This window comes from Odocoileus virginianus, chromosome 27 (assembly GCF_023699985.2).
Source record: "Odocoileus virginianus isolate 20LAN1187 ecotype Illinois chromosome 27, Ovbor_1.2, whole genome shotgun sequence".
NCBI lineage: Eukaryota > Metazoa > Chordata > Mammalia > Artiodactyla > Cervidae > Odocoileus > Odocoileus virginianus.
The window spans coordinates 32,963,773-32,984,770 of NC_069700.1; the positions used below are offsets into that span (position 1 = coordinate 32,963,773).

At 48.0% G+C, this 20,998-nt stretch overlaps 1 long non-coding RNA gene across 1 annotated transcript; it reads right to left on the reverse strand.

Moving 5' to 3' along the window:
• Positions 1-7,052: 7,052 nt before the first annotated feature.
• On the reverse strand, positions 7,053-9,397 carry LOC139031541 (uncharacterized). Its single transcript, XR_011484044.1, has 2 exons — positions 9,031-9,397; positions 7,053-7,425 (listed from the first exon to the last, which is right to left on the reverse strand). It is a non-coding gene; the product is annotated as an uncharacterized lncRNA (long non-coding RNA).
• Between the last annotated feature and the right edge of the window lie 11,601 nt (positions 9,398-20,998).

Here is a 20,998-nt window from a genome sequence, read left to right on the forward strand (position 1 = left end):
GAAGTGGACAGTGAGGCAAGAGATCAGACTTCGTACACTTTGTGCCTGGCATTGAACTGTGTCCTCTGGGGACAGGAAGAGATACACCCACGGGATCCCTCCCTTCAGTCACTTATAAACAGAGGAACAAGACTTGCCACATGTAAAGCAAAGCTGACACAAATTAAAGGCAGAAAGAAGCAGGGCCTCTTAAGGACTATATTAATCTGTTTAGGGGTGCTGTAACAAAATATCACAGACGGGGTGGCTCAAAGAAATTCACTTCATCACACTCCTGAGGGCAGGAAGTCTAAGATCAGGATGCCAGAAGACTTGCTTTCTCCTGAGGCCTCTCTCCTTGGCTTGCAGAGGGCTGTCTTCTTGCAACCTCTTCACATGGTCTTGCCTCTGCACATACACCCCCAGTGTCTATGTGCCCTAGTCTCTTCCTGTGAAGATACCAGTTAGATTGGACTCTAAGGTACTGGGGGATAGGGCTTCAGCATATGAATTTGGAGCAGGGGCTGTTCAGTCCATAACGGACCTACGTGCACAGCACATTAGCTCATGCATCTTCACCCCACAGTGGGCACTAGAGGCCTTATTCCTGTCTTGAAGACATGGAGGCTAGTCCTGGGAGCGGTTGGCAATGGCTTAGAGTCCTCCAGCGGCCAATGGCACAGCATTTGAGTTCATGCTCTACCCTCTCACATAGTCTAGACTTTCGGACTTCAGTGGGAGAAGATGGCGCTGGGCGGAGTTTTAAAAAGCTGTCCTGCAGGCAGACGGGAGATGAGTGACAGCAGAGAAGGAGGAGGCAGTTCCTGGTCAGGACCTCATAGCTTTGTCCAGATGGGAGGAAGAGGAGATAGTTCCAGGCAAGGACAGTGAGAACTGGAAGGTCCTCCTGAGAACTCAGTCCACACTTCCCATTTCACTGGTGAGGAAACGGACCTGGAAAGGAGGGAGTGATGCAATGCTTCCACCTTGTGTGTCTTCACGTGAAAGGCTTCTCTTCTCCCTCTACTCAAGGCCAAACAACATTGGCAGTTTCTCTGTTCTCTGCGTAGGGCCCAGTATGCCATTCAGAATAGAGATTCAGGTGTTTAGCTATGAAACACGGAGGAAATGAAACTGGGTAAGGGGTCTCAGCTTTATGCCCCTGACCCCCAGTGGTGGTGTGTAAAGGTATACACTACATCAAAGGAAAAAGCAAGCAAATTGCTAATCACACACACTTCTAGAGCATGAGGATGTGTATTACATATACACACATTCCTGCCCCTGACAACACACACAATTTTTCCCCTTTTTAGACTCTTCACTGGAGAGACGTCCTTCAGCCAACACTGACAGCATCAGAGGGTCTTTTCCGTCTCCAGCCCCTTTCCTCTTCTCTCTGCCTCCACTGGAATTCTCCACGTTCTTCCATGCATCTTCAAATGAGGATTTTGCTAGACAAACCTCTCTTTCTTATTTGCCCAAACAACCCAATCAAAAAAAAAAAAGGTGTGGAAAATCTAAATAGACATTTCTCCAAGGAAGACATGCAGATGGTCAACAAACACATGAAAATATACTTAACATCACTAAAGATTAGAGACATACAAATCAAAACTACAATGAGGTATCACCTCATACCTCACACACTTCACACCTCACACCTCATACACAGGATGGCCATCATCAAAAAAATCTAGAAACAATAAACGCTGGAGAGGATGTGGAAAAAAGGGAATCCTCTTGCACTGTTGGGGGGAATGTAAATTGATAACAGCCACTATGGAGAACAGTATGGAGATTCCTTTTTATTTATTTACTTTTTTGGGGGGAGATTCCTTTTTAAAATAAATAGAACTACTATATGATCCAGCAATTCCACTCCTGGGCATATACCTGAAGAAAACCATAATTCCAAAAGATACACCCCCCACCCCCCCACCCCCAGTGTTCACTGCAGCACTATTTACAACAGCCAGGACATGGAAGCAATCTAAATGTCCACCAACAGAGGAATGGATAAAGAAGATTTGGTGTGTATATAAAATAGAATATTACTGAGCCATAAAAGGACCAAAAGTGTGCTATTTGCAGAGACTACAACGGACCTAGAAACTGTTATACAGAGTGAACTAAGCCGGAAAAAAAAATTGTATAATATTGCTTATATGTGAAATCTAGAAAAATGATACAGATGAACTTATTTGCAAAGCAGAAATAGAGACGTAAAGAACAAACATACAGATACCAAGTGGGGGGCAGGGGGGGTGGGATGAATTGGGATGTTGGGATTGACATATACACACTACTGTATATAAAATAGATTACCTATTGAGAGCCTACTGTATAACACGGATGTCAGTGCTCTGTGGTGGCCTAAATGGGAAGGAAAACCAAAAAAGAGATGTGTGTATACATACAGCTGATTCACTTTTCTGTACAGCAGAAACACACAACATTGTGAAGCAGCTATATTCCAATAAAATATTTGCCCGGTGTTGGGGTGGTAAATATGGAACAACCAACTCTCCAGGGGAAAAACAGATATATCAGCAATTTCACAAGAGCTGATTTAAAAAAAAAAAAAAAATGGTAGTAAACTAACTAGGAAGTGATGAATTTTGAGTATATTTTAATTTTTAAAATAATAATGAATTTATATCATGTATTGTCAACAGGGGTGAAAACTGGTTTTTGGCAGGGGATGAAAAACAGTCTTCCTGTCTTTATATATAAAACACAAAAATACATCCAGTGCATAAATAGATATGCAATATATCTGTGATATTAAAATTTTACAGGGAGAGTGGTAGGAGATTAAGGGGAAAATGTCTAAAAAAGTCCTTAGGAGGCTATGAACAAACTGTTGAGAAACACTGAATCTTATCATTTGATTTTTTAACAGCCAGCTCACGGAACTCCTGAATATTTAGTAACTGGCTCTTGCAAGCCTGTCTGAGCTGGTTCCAGCACACCCCCAGATCTGATGGGAACAAAGGAGAGGAGAGAAAAAGAACCCCCTCTGCCACCCAAACAGTACAGCAGGCTGGTGGGAAAGATGGCATCAAGAGGTGTTAAAGCAGAGTCTCTGGACCCCCATAAATCAATGGTGGCTGCCCCTCTATCAGCCACTGAGTCTGCCCACAGCCTTGGGTCCTGGCCCATGTCATCCCATCAGATGGTTCCCCTGTCCCCCAGGAGCCCCAGGGCCTAGGCAGCATGGCAGGTGGGCAGTGGCATCCCGCAGGGCCCCCTACCTAACAGGGCACAGCAGGGATTTGTGCACACACTCTCATCCTCACCCAAAGGGAGCTTCAGAGAATGCTAACGGTCTTTGTTCAGTGCCTCTGGTTGGGTGGTTCTGCTGAAAGGTCTCAGGCAGGCATAGGGTGGAGTGGGGGGCAGGGGTGGTGTTCAGGAAGGGAGGGGCTTGTTTTCCCATTGGGAATCAGAGAGGCCTATTCAATGATGTTCCTCCTCATCAAAAGTTTCCAGTGATGAGGATGACACAGGCTTCAATGCTTGATTAGGCTGGGCCCATGGAAATCTGGAAGGCTTTGGGCACCTTTTCAGAGCTTCCTAAAGCTCTGGGGGTAGGAGTGGGGGCTTGGGGACCTCAGACATGCAGATCCCAACAGATTTCACCATGGGGGTCCCCAGCTGGGCCTTCAGCCTTGCTGTGTCAGTGGCTGGATTGGGGAGGAGAGTGCCCTCCTTGAAGCATTGACGGTGGTTGCTCTAATTGCTTCAAGGGAACCCATCCAGAGTCAGCCAAAGGCACTTTGTTTTCTGTAAGCAGGGCGGAGAGGAGGCACTGGGAAACCTAGGAGGAGGCAGTTCCCTTTCTGCCTTCTCTGTCTCTCCCCCTTTCCTGACCTGTTAGGGAGCCAGGGTCTTCCCCGCTCATTCCAGAGGTTCTCTGAATCCTCACAAAACCTCTACCTAGCTCCTCAGAATCTCTTTCCAGAGGCTCAGCTGCCTCCAGAAAGGATCAGGCCTAGCAGTCACCCCAAAGAGCAACTTTTCCTCCCAGCCTTGCCTTTCCCTTTTCCCGTTCTGTAAAATAGGTCTAATCACTGCCTTCTGACCCAGTCGAGGAGGAGGAGTTAACTGGCATGAGTTGAGGCTCTGGTGACCACTGCCCTTTTGCGCCCCCAGCTGCTCTGAGGCTTCTTTTTACAAAGTTCATTTATATAGTGCTTGTGTGCTAAGTCGCTTCAGTTGTGTCCATCTTTGCGACCCTATAGACTGTCCAGGCTCCTCTGTCCATGAGATTCTCCAGGCAAGAATACTGGAGTGGGTTGCCAGGTCCTCCTCCAGGGGATCTTCTCCACCCAGGGATCAAACACCTCTCTTACCTCTCCTGCGTTGGCAGGCAGGTTCTTTACCACTAGCGCCACCTGCCCTTCACTATTTCTCCAAAGAATCACTGGGGGGTTGCCTTGCTCCCTATCTGACAACACTGACCCTATCAGCCACTACATCAGCTTCTACTTTTGGGCCTTTGTCAGACCTCCCCTAGGAGGCCCCTGAGGCCAGCCTATCACTTGGAGCTGAGGAAGGCTGGAATCTGCACTAGCAGAGGGTGGCCAGCCTCCAGCCTGGTCACGGAAGACTTAGCCACAGTGCTCCAAACAGGTGGGCCACATGCCTGGAAGGGCTGCCAAGGTCAGCTGGCCAGAGATCAGGGCAGGACTTCCAGTGCTCACGCTCAGCACGTCCTTTATACACACCGTTCCCTCTGCCTGGAAATCTCTTCTTCATTTGATTAACTCATTCATTTGCCCCAGCCCAACCATCACCTCCTCCAGGAAACAGCTTTCTTCTCATTTCCCATGTTTATGACAAACCTCGGTGATGACAGTTTTCAAAGCCAAGGGATCCTGTGTATTGGACCTAACTTCTTTGAGTGTTAAAATGTTGTTAATCTCTATGTCTCCAATTGAAGTTTCCCAAGAGTGGGTAGAATGTCTCTTCTTGCTCATCATTGCACCTCCATCTAAAGTTTTCTGAATGAGGGGATGAAATGAGTTACCACTCCTGTGAGGCCCTCACCACATAGCATTCCCTACGTTGTGCTGAAATCAACTGTTTATATGTCTGTCGCTCTAGGACTTGAGGATCTGAGGTGATTTGGTGAAGAGCTACTGTGACTGGGTTCATACTCACGCTCTGCCACTTACTAGCTAAATAATAACCTTAGGCAAGTTACTAAATGTCTCTGTACCTCAGTTTCCGCATCTGTAAAGTGAGGGTAATGGTAAGTGAGTTAACACATGTGAGATGCTTACAGCAGGGTCAGGCAGGTAAATGCTCCAGTGAATGTGTGTGCTGTTACTATATCACCCAAACCCTAGGACCTGGGGCATAATAGGTGTTCAGTAAAGACTTATTGATTGAACCAGCAACGTCCTAAAAAAAGAAAACTGAAGAGATGGGAGAGAGTGAGCCTGAGGTAAGAACTGGAGGGCCTTCAAGGGTAGAGAGAAGTTAGACAATCAGAAACCTAGCTGCCTCAATACTTCCCTACCTAGCAGTGCTTTCTCCCCCTGTTAATAGCAGTTCATTCCAAGAGTAACAGCTGATTCCAATTTGCTTTTTTCCACCAGTACTCACAGAACCAGCCTCCGGGCTTGCCCTCAGGGACACCGGGACCCCCAACTGACACCCCCTCACCAAAGGTCTGGGTTTCAGTTGCAAGGCCCGCCATCCTCCCAGCTTCTGAGTTTTAACAGCTGCAACCTTTTCCCTTTGTTTCTCCAGCCCCCCACTGCTTCCTGTGGTTGTGACTCACTGATACTTCGACATTCTCTCTTTGCCTTTTTCAATTCTTTACGTACTTTAATCATGTTTTATATTAGATTCTCTATGTTGAAATGACTGGTGTGGTTTCTGGCTCCTGACTGGACCCTGACTGATACACTTTTCAGATCCTTGAACCTGAGGCCCAGAGTAATACAGCAGGAGCCAGCACCACAAACCCTTGCTTTGCCTGAATTCTAATGGGAGATAGCTGCTTCAGCCCCTTTCCAGGAATCCTATGGACAAGAGAGGGATATACTGCTCACAGGGATGTCTAATCAGCCCTGGAAAAACTGGGCCAACAGTTAAACCACACAAACAAAACAGCTGCAGCTCCACAGAGAGCTGGCTGCCTGGGATAACGCCAAGACAAACAGGGTGCTCTGGGCCCCACCAGGGCTGCAGGCTTCTTGGGTCTGCATGGATACATCTCAAGAAAAAGGGGTTGAGTCCCCAGAGGCTCTCATTCCTAGACTCCAAGTCTTCCTTCATGCCCTCTTGGATTCTCTAGAATAGGCTGCCCTGTTCTACTTTAGAACCTTCCGGTAAACTGTGGAGCCTTCCAGGGCTTCCTTTCCTGGTGCATGTCAAAGGCAGTGAAATACACATGGGAAGTTTCTAAAAATACTGACGCCTGAGCCCCACCTCAGTGCTGGTCAGAGATTCTGGTCTTGCCCAGCACTGAGCATTACAGCCCTCAAGTGATTCCACCGTGCAGTCAGGATTAAAATCTACCAAGCTAAAAGAATGTATTAGGACAGCAATTCTCAAATTTGAGAGTGCATCACAATTACCTGGGGGGCATGTTAAACCACAGACTGCCAAGCCTCACCCCAGTTTTCTGATCCAGTAGTCCTCGGGCAGGACCCAAGAACGTGCATTTCTTCTAAGTTCCTGGCAGATGCTCCTGGTCTAAGGACCACATTTTGAGAGTCCCTTACTTACAAAGTACAGCCCAGGTTTGAATCTCAGGTTTGCCAGATGTAGTTGACTATCCACCTGTGAGAGTTTTGTGAGGAATGAATGACATAACTTGGCCAAAGAGCCCCACACAGTATGTACTTATGATAATTAGTAGGCAAAGCTACAGAAGTCTTTTTTTTTTTTTTTTGGAGGAGGGGTGGGTGGAGCCATGTCACACAGCTTGCAGCATCTTTCTTCCCCGACCAAGGATTGAACCTGGGCCCACAGCAGTCAAAGTGCTGAGTTCTAACCATTGGACAACCAGGGAATTCCCGATAAGGCGACAGAAATCTTGACTTGCAGCAATGTGACACTGAACCATCATTTTAATCAGAGCCTCAAGTTTCCCCATCTGTAAAATGCAGATAATGATACTCTGGCTCATCCCACTTTACAAGTAGCAGAAGGATCAAAGGAGTTCCTTGATGTCAGTGTCTTGGATACTATAAAGCCCTGTAGGAGAGCTTTATTACAAAGTGGTCAGACCAGAACAGACCCATCCTGGAGCCACAGGTAGGGTTCCCTGCTCACAGAGGACATCTGAAACAGCAGTTCACAGGTTGGTGACAGACGAATTCCAGTGAGTCCCTGCTGCATTCCTGCCACCCTCGGTATATTCAGACGTCTCAGGGGAAGAGATAGGGGGCTGAGGGTGCAGCCACGCCCCACTCAGCAGCATTTCTGCAAAGAAAAGGAATGTGGCAGAAGAGAGCAAAGTTGTGTAAAGGTTCCCTCCCCAGGCCTGGCCACACTGTGGCCCTCAGGTGCCTGTACCTCTGCCCACCTGGCTCCAGGGAGCGAAGATGGGCAAAAGCCGCACTCCCGGCAAGACTGTTCTGCTCCAGGTAGGCGCGTGCCCACTTGGTGCCATCTCTGTAGTTCAACTCAACAGACACATATTGTACATCTGCTAGTACAAGGCTAACAGGCTAGTTGGTATTAATGCTTTCTGAATTTTTTTTAAAAAATACATATTTTGGAGGAATAGCCTCACAGGGGCTGAGTTGAAAAGAGCTAAGAGCCCTTGGCAGTGAAAACTGGAGAAGCCTGTGGGCCTCTAACACTGCCAGTAGGGAGGGGCAGAAGGCTTTACTTGACTCAGGGGCCATTTGGCAGAACAGATCAAAAGTCCAAAAACGTGCATTCTCTGACTTGGGGAAGTCTCAGAATCCATCCCAAGATGATATCACAAAATGATCTGATTTTTTTTTTTTTTTTAGTCTTGGCTCTAATGTGGGTGCCCTAGGGCAAGTCACAGCTTCATTCCTAGAATGGGGTTTTTTGCCTCAAATGCAGTAAGTGCTCACTGATACTAGCATCTTGCTTGAGGGACCCTCAGATATAGAGCCCCAGATAAGAATTTGGGAGGCGAGCCCAGGAATCATGTGGGGCTCTGAGACGGGGAGGGAAGGAAGTCCGTGCAGGGCATATTTATCAGGCTGTGCACAGAATGAGCTGCCTGAGGAAGCGGAGTCCAGAGGTGAGGGGGTACCTGGAGGACTCTATTCCTTTAAGTCTGGCTTTTATTTTATTTTTTTAAGTTGTTTTTTTTTTTTTTTTGTCTTGCTTTTAAAATGCTCAAGACTGTCTCCACAGTTGAACATGAGGGAAAAATATTCTCAGGTTTAAGCCACTTATTTTGTTTTTCTGTGATACACAGCTGAGTTTACTAATCCTCATCTGCAGCTGGAGGCCAGTGGCTGTCCCCAGCAAGAAGCTTTCCAGGGGGACCAGTGTGAAGGCCCAGAAACACCGGCAAATGCTGTGATACTGACACCTCCGTCGGAAATGATCTCACCAAGGGACCCTGCTCACACAACCCACCCTCCTGGAGCCTAATTTTGTAGTGGAAAAGTTCTCCTAGGTAGGAGTTCATCCCTCCCACCCGAATCCCTAGGCTGTCTGGCACCTCCTTCCTGCTTAGAGGTGTCACGGGACCTCCCCAAATGTGGGCTCCCTGCACCCAACCCTTCCCAAGCCCTCCTTCACAACTGATCCTTCCCTGTGCCCTTCTCCTTGGTCTCTGGTCTCTTAGGCAACAGCCAGCACATCTGACAAGTGAATCGGTGTTACTGGGTTAATGTGTCACCCTCCAAGTAGCCAGGAGGCTACTTTGACAGGAGCCAGGAGGAGTCGAGGCCCTATGCCCAGAGCGGAGTGACGTGAAGATCACCAGAAAAGCTAGAGGCCACCCTGCTGCTGGCCTCACTTCCTGTGTGCCGCTCCCGTTTCCCCCTTCATCCCATCCCCTCCCTTGGCGCAGCCGACCAAGGTCGTAGCTCCTACCTCAGCAAATGCCAGGTCCCCACCCTCCACCGCCATTCTGCTTGAGATGCCACTCTGAAGGCGAAAGGAGTCAGAACAGAAAGAAAAATAATAAAACTACTGAAAGAGAAGAAACAGCTGGAGAGTGTTGGAAAAATTCCCAGGCGGGAATCCCCAGCCCTCAAGGGCTATGACTGGCTGAGGACCTTCTTAAAGGGCAATCTAGAAATGTGTTCTTCACATCGTGGCCGACTCACAGGCGTACCCGACCCCTGGACGCCCCTCTGCCCCAGAGTGGGGTACCCGCACGAGCTGTGGTCTGAGGGTCAGAGCAGAGTCACGGTGGGAGGGAGAGGGGCAGGGTTGAAGGACGCAGCAGGGACGCGGATGCGTGAGAATCCAAGCTCTTCTGGGATTCTGCGGGACAGGCAAACCCAGCAGGGGCGGGGCTTGGCAAAACCGCGCAGCCCAGAGGGCGTGAGTGCAGGTGCAGGGAGGGGGCCTCCAGGAGGCTGCGCCGGCAGCGGCAGCCGGGCGGTGGCAGCCAAAATAAAGTTGGCTGCTCTTACCTAAACCCAAGTGAGACTTTATATCCGTTCAGGAAACATGGATGGAAACTGGAAAAGGTTGAAACAGGAATCTGGCTTGTGCTTCTGCAAGTCTGAAGCAGGCATGACAGAGGCTGGCAGGCAGGGAGGCAAAAGCAGTGGTACCACGAGCACAAAAGCAAGGCTCCCGCCGTGCGCAGGGACCGGCAGGCTGGCCACCAGGAGGGGCTGGCATTAGGATTTCTGATGAAGAAATATGAAGGGGCCTGCAGGGTGGGGACAGGGGTGGGGGACAGGGGGTCAGGGAGAATAGGAGCGGGTCTGCAACTTACCCGAACGCTGGGTTTGAGTAATGGAGTTTGGAGAGAAAGACCAAGGCTGGACCTGACACAAATCATCACGTCTTCTGGCCAAGTCTGGGAGACCTTTCAAGCCCCCGTGTTTTGGGCTCAGGACTTGACCCACCAGAGAGGCCCCCTCACCCTTTGTGAAATGCAGTTACTGATAATACAAAGAATAATCCACAATAAAAAGGCAGTCAGTCTTCTTTGATGAGGAGAGAATAATTTCTACCAAGTTCATTAATTCCAGATAGGCTATGACCTAAGGAATGTCCCAAGCCCTATCTACTGATTCTTCTGTCTTCACTCTTCTCCCTCCAGCCAGTAAAGTTAGAGGGGTTCGCTGCCCGCCCCCAAACCCCCTAAGTCCTTCCAGCCATGTGCTTCTCCCCATTTGGCTCCACACACACACCCAGAGCGGGCTCCCCTGTGGTTCGGCTGGTAAAGACTCCACCTGCAATGCGGGAGACCTGGGTTCGATCCCTGGGTGGGGAAGATCCCCAGGAGAAGGAAAAGTCTACCCACTCCAGTATTCTGGTCTAGAGAATGCTATGGACTGTATAGTCCATGGAGTTGCAAAGAGTTGGACAAGACTGATCGACTTTCAATTTCACGCCCCCAGAGTAATCCTCCAAAGGCACTTGGATACCCGCTTTCCCTGCCCAGTATTCACCACCATCCAGACCAGCCCATGTTACCTGGCACCCTGACCTCCCCCCCTTTCTCACTGAGGGGGGTGGAGTAGAGGAATGTCACGGTCAGAGCAGGGGCTGGCTCTGAGTCTGAATCTGCCTCCACTCTCGGTGCCAACACTTCCTCATCTGCGGACTAGAGATAATAACCATACCTACCTTATGTGGATGTTTTGAGGATTAAATGAGTAAATAAATATAAAGCACTTAAACAAGTGCGAGGTATGTAGTAAGCACTCAATGAATGTGAGCTATTATTATCTTGGCTATGCACAATGTCCACAGAGGAGGGGTTTTTGTTTTGTTCACCAGCTTCATCCTGCTGACTCGAACAGGGTCAAGCACGTAGTAGACCATGTGTGTTCAGTTATTTTCTGTTGTAAACTCTGTTCTAACCTAACTCTTCCCTGTAACACATTTTATACATGCCTGCCTCCAGGCCTTTGCTCATGGCAGGCCCGCCTCTTGAAAGGCCACACCCATCCAGGGTTATATTCCTCCTGCTATTTTGAATTGCCCGCTCCAGGCTCCTCCCTGCCCCCTCCCGCCCAGAGGCCTTCCCCAGGCTCAGAACCTGCACAAAACAAGCTCTCAGTAAAGCCTCAGTGGTTTGTGGCCGGGATTTTTTTTTTTTAACGCTTTGGCTCCAAAACAGAGTTTCCTCACTGACTTGGCACTTAATGTCCACCACCTCCTGGGGTGGGCCCCAAGAAGTGGCGCCCCTCCCCACCAACCAGCTACTATATATGTCACTCATCTTGTGGCTTTGAGATTCAGAGAGGGCTTCCCAGGTAAAATTACCTGAATAACTACACATAACTGGACACGTGGTCTCCAAACCACAGTTTCTAGGCTTCCTAATTGGCGAGTTGAGAGAAATGGCATCTGTTTGCCCAAGAAACATGAGCCAGGCAGCTTCACATCAACAGCCCGCTTTCCGCCCCGGATGGGGCAACAGCTGCCTTAACTCGGCTGTTTGTGCACTAAAAAAAGAAATTCCATGGTGACCAGTTGACTCAAGCCAGCTCCCAATGTGAGGAGGTACTTTCAAAGTAATCCCTGATGACACCAAACGCTCCCCACCCAGTCCTTAATGAAAAGAAAAAACAAGGGCAAAACTTGAGCAGGAATTTGCATCAGTTGATATTCTAAACCTCCTGGAGTGTGTGGTGTCGGAGCAGGAGTTGCATCTAGAAGGTCGCAGGCCTAACAGCCCCCTCCAGGCAAGCTTGTCCCCCGCTGCCCAGAGACAGGGCACTCTCCCCACTCCCTGAGAAGGATCACAGCGCCATCAGAAGGTCTTCCTCTGAGGCTGGGGGCGGGGAGAGAACAGGAGATTGACTTGACTAGCCGCATGTTCGGGCCGGACTGTCCACGGGCCTCCCTGGATAGCATGATCATGGGTTCTCCACAACCAGCAGATGCACACTCACCACACATTAGGCTTTCTTCTCAGTGCATTACACACATAGCTCTTTTTTAAAATTAGTTTATTTATATTTGTTTTTGGTTGCAGTGGGTCTTCGCTGTGGTGCACGGGCTTTCTCCAGTCGCGGAGAGCAGGGGCTTCTATTTGCTGTGTCCAGGGCGTCTCACTGCCCTGGCCTCTCCTGTCGCAGAGCACAGTCTCCAGGCATCAGAGCTTCATTGGTTGGGGCACATGGCACTCGGTACTCGTGGCGCCTGGGCTTAGCTGCTCCAAGGCACGTGAAATCTCCCCCAACCAGGGGTCCTGTGGCCCCTGCACCACAGGTGGCCGTGTCCACTGTGCAGCCAGGGACGTCCCATAGTTCTCTCTCAATCCTCACACACAGCCAGGAAGGTAGGCCAAATCACTTCTGCCATTCTACAGGTGGTGGAACTGGAGCCCGGAAACGTTAACTGTCCCACCTGTAACCACTTGAGAATAGCCAGGCTGGTTGGAGCCTGGGCCCATTCTCTGAGTCTAGAGCTAAGTGGACTTTAGTGTGTGCCCTTCCTACCCCTTGAGAGTGCCACCTCTCCACCACCACCCGCCCACGCTTCATGCCTCCCAGTCACTACTATCTGTGTGAACTTTGCACTCTGCCCCTGTGGACCCAGGAGAAGTGCTTCCTCATAAGTGCACATCGCCCAGTTTTATAGTTTCCTCCTAGACTCTTTGGCAACACCTGAGCCTGCTGCTTCCCTCTTCCCCATCCCCACACTCATAGTCACCCTCACACACTCAGAATTACACTAGTCTCACACACACACTCGACATACACATTCACAGACAGACACACAGAAGCGGTGATGACATTCACACACACAGTCACTCACCTCTGTGATGGCTAATGGGACGAGAACTACTTTCTAGAAAATCCTGCCTGGCTCTCCTTAAAGCCCTTTGTCCAGTCCCTGGAGCTCCAGGCTTCTGCCTCGTTTCATGTTTTGAGTCACCCTTGCTCTGAGGGCCACAGTCGCCCACTTTCTGTGCCCGCAGGCAAATCTGGATGTCCTCTGGATGGAGTGGAGAACCAGCTTTCTTCCCCGTGCTGCCCCCTTGGGACCCGAGCCCAGAACTGTGGGCTCTGTGCCCAGGGGAGACCCACTTCCCTGGGAGGCTCCAGCGTCAGGTGGGCTGTTAGGGGAGGTCTACATCCAACTGTCCCCCATCTGCAGACGGGCAAGCCAAGTAAACCAAGATGCCCTCTTCCTCCACCCAGTCTTCAAGGGCACAGTTAGCTGGCAGGCAATGGGAGGGTGCACCCCACAGACCAGTGCGTGCCAGGCTTGAGCTCACAGACGTCCGTGTGACCGGCTCTCACCTCGCTCACTCCACTGAGGGACACTTCGAGGCCTCTCTGCCTTTGGTGAGGCAGCAGCCCAGGAGGTGTGCCCCCTTCTCCTCCTTGAGCCCAGAGCCAATGTGTTTCAGGCAGAGTGATTTCATCTCATCTCTTTATTTTACTCAGTTTTATTTTTGGCCCTCTGGTGCAGTGGGATGAGTCAGTCTTACTCCCTAGATGACGGCTCAGTCATCACTATATGCCTGACTTGTCCCCTCTTGTTTTATTTCCCTTCACCCTGCGGGCCACTCCCATCCCCCTGCAGCGCAGGCAGCCATTCTAGTACATCCTTTTATTTGTATGTATTCTAAGTGCAGGGTTCTCTAGGTGTGTGTTACCACACAGCACTGCCTACTACTGCCCTACTCTTTCATTACCATTTTCCTGACAGTGCTATTTAAAGTGTTTGGGGGGAGGGTTAATAGACACAACATGTCCCAGAGTGGAAGTGCCTTACATTAAGACTCTCTGTATTAGTGATCATGGAAGTGACTGCACTTTTTCACTGATTTGTGCTTCCTCGAACATAACCTCAGGATTGTGGGTCATGGGCAAGGCTGCCCAGAGGCCTGAATCCTCACCTCAGCTCTGCCAGACTTACTGAGACCCCCTGCAGGTCTTTTACCCTCTGACCTGTGGATTCCTCATCTGTTAAATAGCCCTTAAACTAAGGCCCTTGGAAGGACCCATCTACCTTGAATGGTCTTCGACACTCAGAAAGGTGCTGTCTAGGAGTCACCAGCCCTGAAATTCTTACCCTGAAGCCAGACAGCCTAGGTTCCAGTTCCAGCTTCCCCAATTGCTGCCATGTAATACTGGGCAGGTTACTTAACCGTGTCTGTTTTTTAACCTGAAGATAATAAGTAATAATACCTACTCTCTGAGGGTTGCTGTGAAGATTAAATTAATTAAATTAGGTGAACAGTACTGGGCACCTACTAAGCATTCATTAAAGATTATTGGGGGTTTTTTTGTTTTAAACTTTATAACAGCCCTGTGATCCTATTTTACAGATGACAAGACCAAGGCTCAAGGAGCCAAGTAACATACCCAGGCTTACATAACAGTATTACTAGGAGCCAAATCTAGGTCTCCCGACGCTGAATGCTATGGTCTTCCCACCAGAGACTTGGGACTTCAATGTGCAACCTGGAGACATTGTGCAAAACCTTCTTGACACCAATCTGAGTGACAAGAGGTGACCCAGTGCCCACTGCGCAGACACTTGTGGCCCTGGCAGTCTTCATTCCTCACTGGCACCCTTTTGCTTTACACCCACCCGCCCTGTCTGACAGAGAAACTGCTTCCTCCAGGGTTTTGTGGGTATCCACGCAGTCTCTGAATCAATGTGAACCACAGTGCCATCTGTTAATAGCAGACACACACAACTGAGATGTGCTGGAGGAGCCGGGGCCGAAGGAGTCGGGCCTTGGTTGTAGTCCTGGCTCTGGCATTTCCTCACTCCGGGAGGAAATGTTCCTTCTCTAAACCTCAGTGTCCACATCTGTGCACTAGGAATGGCAACTGTTAACAAAGCTTCGTGAGGGCTGTTTTGAGAAACTATTCCGATCTTAATCAAATACGAACATTTGCCTGACCACTGTATGACAGAAAGTTCCTGTTAAAAAATCTTGATGCCAGGATTTCCCCGGTGGTCCAGTGGTTGAGAATCCATCCGCCTGCCGTGGGGCAACCAAGCCTGTGTGCTACAACTAAGCCCAAGTGCTCTGGAGCCCGCACACTGCAGCGAAGACCTGCACGCCGTGTACCCAATGCAGCCAAATTAATACAAAATTTTTTTTTTTAAGCCTGATGCAGCCTTGGATGAATTGTCACCCACTGTATGCACATTTAACATTTTTCCTTTACCCTCCAAGAAAACAACTGCCTGGACCTGCCATCCTTACCAAAAAAAAAAAATTGTATTCCTTTTTTGGACTTGACAAGTCCTAGAATATAAGTGCTGGAAAAGACCTTGCAGACCATTTGGTCCCGGTGTAGCAAACTTGGATCTGATTAAGAGCTGCCTCTGGGAAAAAAAAAAAAAAGCTGCCTCTGCCTGAAGCAGGGCATGAGCTGAGTCCAGCTGGAAGGACAATGGGGGCCATTTGTTTACCAGGTGCAGTGGGAAGGCACAGGCTGCCACGTGAGGTACGTGCCACCTGCTGCCCAACTGTCCCCCCCCTACAAACGGCAAACCAAGGAGGTGAAGATCCCGTCTCTGCCCTCAGCTGAGGCTCAGGGCTACCAGATCTGACTGCCATGTTGGCGCAGGAGATAGGTCTGTGTGCCACCTGGACTAGCACAGGGCAGGGCCTACATCACACGTGATCACTTACAACCACCACACAATTAAGGTTCCTGAACTGAGGTCTTTATCTTTTCGGAATTCTTCAAAATTACAGATAGATTTTAGGGAACGATTTGCCTACAATCCACTTGACCTACTCAATGCATAATTTTAACCACTGAAACAAACAGTGCATATTTGTATTACCTTAGGCATTAAAACACTGCAGTTGGTTTCTTTTAGAAAACAATGGAAATATTTGCTGGGAACTCCAAGACAGCTAGCAAACAGGAAAGACCAGAAGAAAGCAAACACAGAGTAAAAAGTACCCTTTTAAAAGCGAGGGAGGGGACTTCCTTGGGGGTCCAGTGGTTAAAACTCCATGTTTTCAATGCAGGGGATGCAGGTTTGATAGCTGGTCAGGGAACAAAGATCCCACATGCTGTACTGCACAGCCATAAGATTTAAAATATTAATTTTAAAAAAGGGGGGAGGGAGGGAAAAGCCCAGAAGGAGAGTACTTATGTGCTTGCAGAGCTAAGGACAGTACCAACCCAGTATCCCTGGGAAAGCAAAATGGAGGAACCTAAAAACCCTGAGTTGAGTTGTTTACTCACAACCTGCCCACTTCCAGGATTCCAGCACTGGACAGACTGCAAAACAGGAATTTATCTTCAGTGAGGAATGGTTTTAAGTATCTCCAGCCATCATGAGGGAAATACATCATGGGCGCAGGCTCCCTGTAAACATGGGGGTTCAGGGGCAGGTGTCTGAAACTCACAGGTGGGCACCTCACCTCTGAGGTCCCTCTTGGTCCTGACACGGGTGCTGGGCTTGGACTCACAGGCTGTGGGGTTCAAACCTGGCTTAACCTTCCTACTGTCTGCATGACCTTGGGAAAGGTACTTCCTCTTTCTGGTTTCAGTTTCCTCATTTGCAAAGTGGGGCCATGATATCACCTAACACCCCCTAAACACAAATGATGTTGGAGAAGACTCTTCAGAGTCCCTTGGACTACAAGGAGATCCAACCAGTCAATCCTACAGGCTTTCAGTCTTGAATATTCATTGGATGTACTGATGTTGAAGCTGAAAGTCCCAATACTTTGACCACCTGATGCAAAGAACTGACTCATTGGAAAAGACCCTGATGTTGGGAAAGACTGAAGGTGGGAGGAGAAGACAACAGGAGATGAGAAGGTTGGATAGCATCACTGACTCGATGGACATGAGTTTGAGTAAACTCCAGGAGTTGGTGATGGACAGGGAGGCCTGGTGTGCTGCAGTCCATGGGGTCACGGAGTTGGACACGACTGAGCGACTGAACTGAAACACAAATAAATGAAGACTCTTTCCACTCCAAGCATACAGAATAAAGAAAATAGGACAGAAAAAAAACTTATGAAAATCCAAAGCTATTGGGTCACTTTCTTGTTTATGTGCTGTCTGCCATATCGTGGATTACCTTTGAATTAAAAGCGAGTAATTAAAGAGGATGGAGTAGAGCTCATGTGAAAAACGCTGAGCTTGGCAACTTTCGGCGCTCCCTCTGTGCCAGGCAGAGTTGTTGAAGCTTTACACGCGTTACCTCAGGTTTTGTCCCAACAAGTCGGGAAGGGAAGCAGTTCTGGCTCCCACTGCTCACTGTGGAGACTCGAGTTCCCAGAGGAGTCAAAGGCTTCACTCTCACAAGGGGCCACAAATACACGACAGTATGGTCAAGGTCAGCACTGCAACTCTGGAGAAAGCAGAACCTTCTCCCTCTCCTGCAATGTGACCACAAAACCTCGGAGAAGCCATTCCCAGCAGAGCGATACTCTATGAACCTGCTTCTGGAGGACGTGCCTGAGTCAAGGTCAGATTAGTTTATTATTCGATAACAGCCTGTGTCCAGCCAAAGGTTTCAGCGTGTGAACTTACTTTTAAAACATTTGTTTCTGTATAAACATACTGCTTGCTCATGGTATTTCTCTTCAGTAGCAACAGAAAGCATTCTCTAAACAAAAACGCTAATATGAATAATGCTGTGATTAAAACAATACCTCCTAATAGTGATTTATCATGCTTTCCCAAAAAAAAGAGGGCAAATGATGATAAACGGTATTTTTTAAATCCTGGGAGTCAGTAGCCCACCAATTCTCCCATGCTTCAGAGCCACCATCTGTCGCCAACATGTCTGCACCCTGGTAACACGGACCACACCTCATGACGCTGCCCCACCCTGATACTGGAACTGAGGTCGATGGGGCAAGGCTCTGAGCTGCCCATGGGGACAGGGAAGACAAGTCCCTTTGTGGCCTGGAAAACCCTCTTTTTTAAAAGAGCCGACACCATTGTCAAGCTCACAGGTGTCTGTCTGTTGCTCAAGAGTCCGGATCTGGCCACAGCGAGCGAGGGAAGGGATGTGGCACAGGCACAAACCGCTGGGTGAATCAGACCTGGGCTGACTCCTGGAGCCGGGTACTGTTTGCCCTCCGTCTGAGGCTTTATCTGCCAGGGAGATGGGCAAGCAGCCAGGGCCTTCGCAGGTGAGGGGTTGTACAGCCAGGGCGGTGGCACGCTGCCACACCAGATGTCAGTCTCTCAGGAGCACTGGGCCAGGACTCAGGAGGCTGAGCACCCAGAGACGGCCCAAGCTGGGCTCCATGAGTCTCAACAACTCACTCCCCTGTGCCTTTACCTCAGGCTCCACAGGGCAAAAGTGTGGGCAGCATAAGAATGCTCACATGGTGCCTCAGGAGTCTCCCAGACATTTGATCGTGTTTAAAATATATGTTTGTATGTCTAATGTTTTTGTTTAACTTTTTTAAGAACATAAAACTTACTAACATGCTAAAGTGAAATCTGTGTTTCTAGGTTGTTGTGAGGTAGACTTTCCATCCTGTCACTTCTGGAATTGCTAAATGAGTTGTTAAAAAATGTATTTCTCTGTATAACCAAAACAGGAAAAACTTGTTTCTGAGGTCAATTTAAGACTGCATTCATCAAAACATTATTTTTCCTATCTTTGTAACTGATGAATTTATCTACCAGAACTTACAAATCATTTAAATTCTTGTGTATTTTATAGTTATACAATTTCATTCCAGAAAAAGGTTTGACTAGTTTTCCAGTTTGAAAACCACCAGTCCCTGAACTCTTAAGTTTTCCTCTAGTTCTCACTTTTTACTAATCTCCAATTCTAAACCCTGAATAAATTCACAGGCTCTTAGAAGTTGTCAGTCCACAATAAAACCTTGAAGTTTCCTGCCTTTGCTTTTATGCACATGGCTTTTTTCTTTATACAGCCAGCTTTCTATCCCAATCCCATTCTTCAATACTTAGCTTAAGTACAACCTCTTCTACACGAAACACTTAACATGGGTCTTGGACCTAGTCTTGATTTCTTCATCTGCAAGATGAAAAACTGCCCTCAAGTGGTGAGGTTTAAGTGAGCTAGTAATATGTATATATAAAACATTTAGCAAGATGCTGGCAAGAGCTCAAGGAATACTAGTTATTATCTCTATTGTCTTTATTACTATCTTTATTGTTATTATTCTAGTGGAAAAAGACACTTTGGAGTCAACACAGACACAGTTCTACTCAACAAGTGTTTGACCTCAGGCAAATTTGGCCCCGTATTCTCAGCAAGGCAGTACTGCCTCCTAGTGGGTGCCGGGGAAACTGAAGCGGTTTTTTTTTTTTTTTTTTGTCACACGGGCCAGGGAGCATCACTGACATCAGGGGAAGAGGACAGACACACTCCATGTCTGGCACACAAAGAACTGCCCATGCCCACAGGTCTGAACCAAGCACAGGTAGAAAGTATTAAAAGTGCCTGCATAAAGCCATTAAAATGATTAAATGGAATAAAGGCACTGTCTAGAACTGCAAGGAGATCCAACCAGTCCATCCTAAAGGACATCAGTCCTGGGTGTTCATTGGAAAGACTTATGTTGAAGCTGAAACTCCCAATACTTTGGCCACCTGATGTGAAGAGCTGACTCAATGGAAAAGACCCCGATGCTGGGAAAGATTGAGGGCAGGAGGAGAAGGGGACGACAGAGGATGAGATGGTTGGATGGCATCATCGACTCAATGGACAAGGGTTTGGGTGGACTCCAGGAATTGGTGATGGACAGGGAGGCCTGGCGTGATGCGGTTCATGGGGTCGCAAAGAGTTGGACATGACTGAGCAACTGAACCAAACTAGAATTATACTTTACCTTGTGCAATCGGGACTACTCACTTTTTCCTAATTGTTATTCCCTTTCTACCAAAGGATTGTTGTCACAGTCACTGTCATGTCCGGCTCCTTGTGACCCTGTATACTACCTAATACTTTATGTTTAAAAGTAACAGGAACTGGTTGAGCACATTTCATCTATTAATTCTTAAATCCTCATAACTCAATGGGAGAGTACTGTATTATTTATTCCACTCGCCTTGCCCCATATCCCTGCAGGATATGACCAGGGTTCCCCTACAGTGGAAGCATGAGTCTTAACCACTGGACCACCAGCAAAGTCCCACTGTGAGTTTATCTTTTGACATTATAGTTTTAAACTCCAACTCATTTGTGAGAATACTGTACTGTCTCACTTCTTCAATTCAGTGATCTGTTGTATTTGTCCTGACATGCTATCCCTACTTCAATTAAGCTTATTTCTCCTCCTCTAAGTAAGTATGGTCTCATTACTCCCTGGCTGTAACTTTCATTCTGATTTCTACATGTGCCTTCACTCTTCTTACAGGGCAAGTATGGAATGGCTTCAAGTGGGTTCAAGCATCTGACTTATTTCTTATGTCTTCTGGCAATCATACCCAACATACACACTCTATTTTATAAACTGCTCTCCTTTTTATATTATAGTTAAGGCTTCATCTTCTTTTTCTTTTTTAAATAGTGAACACAGAAAATGGATTTCACTTCAGGATAGTGAAGGATCATTATAATATATATATATATATTTATATATGTAATTATATAATTATGTATTATATACCTTATATATTTTTATATATGGTTTTATATATATATATACGTGTATACACACACACACACACACACACACACACACACACACACACACACAGGGAGCCCCAAGTCTGTTACGAGTCGAGACCTCTCTCCCTCTCTGAGCTTGAGTCAATGAGGTAACACACACACACACACACACACACACACACAGGGAGCCCCAAGTCTGTTACGAGTCGAGACCTCTCTCCCTCTCTGAGCTTGAGTCAATGAGGTAACACACACACACACACACACACACACACACACACAGGGAGCCCCAAGTCTGTTACGAGTCGAGACCTCTCTC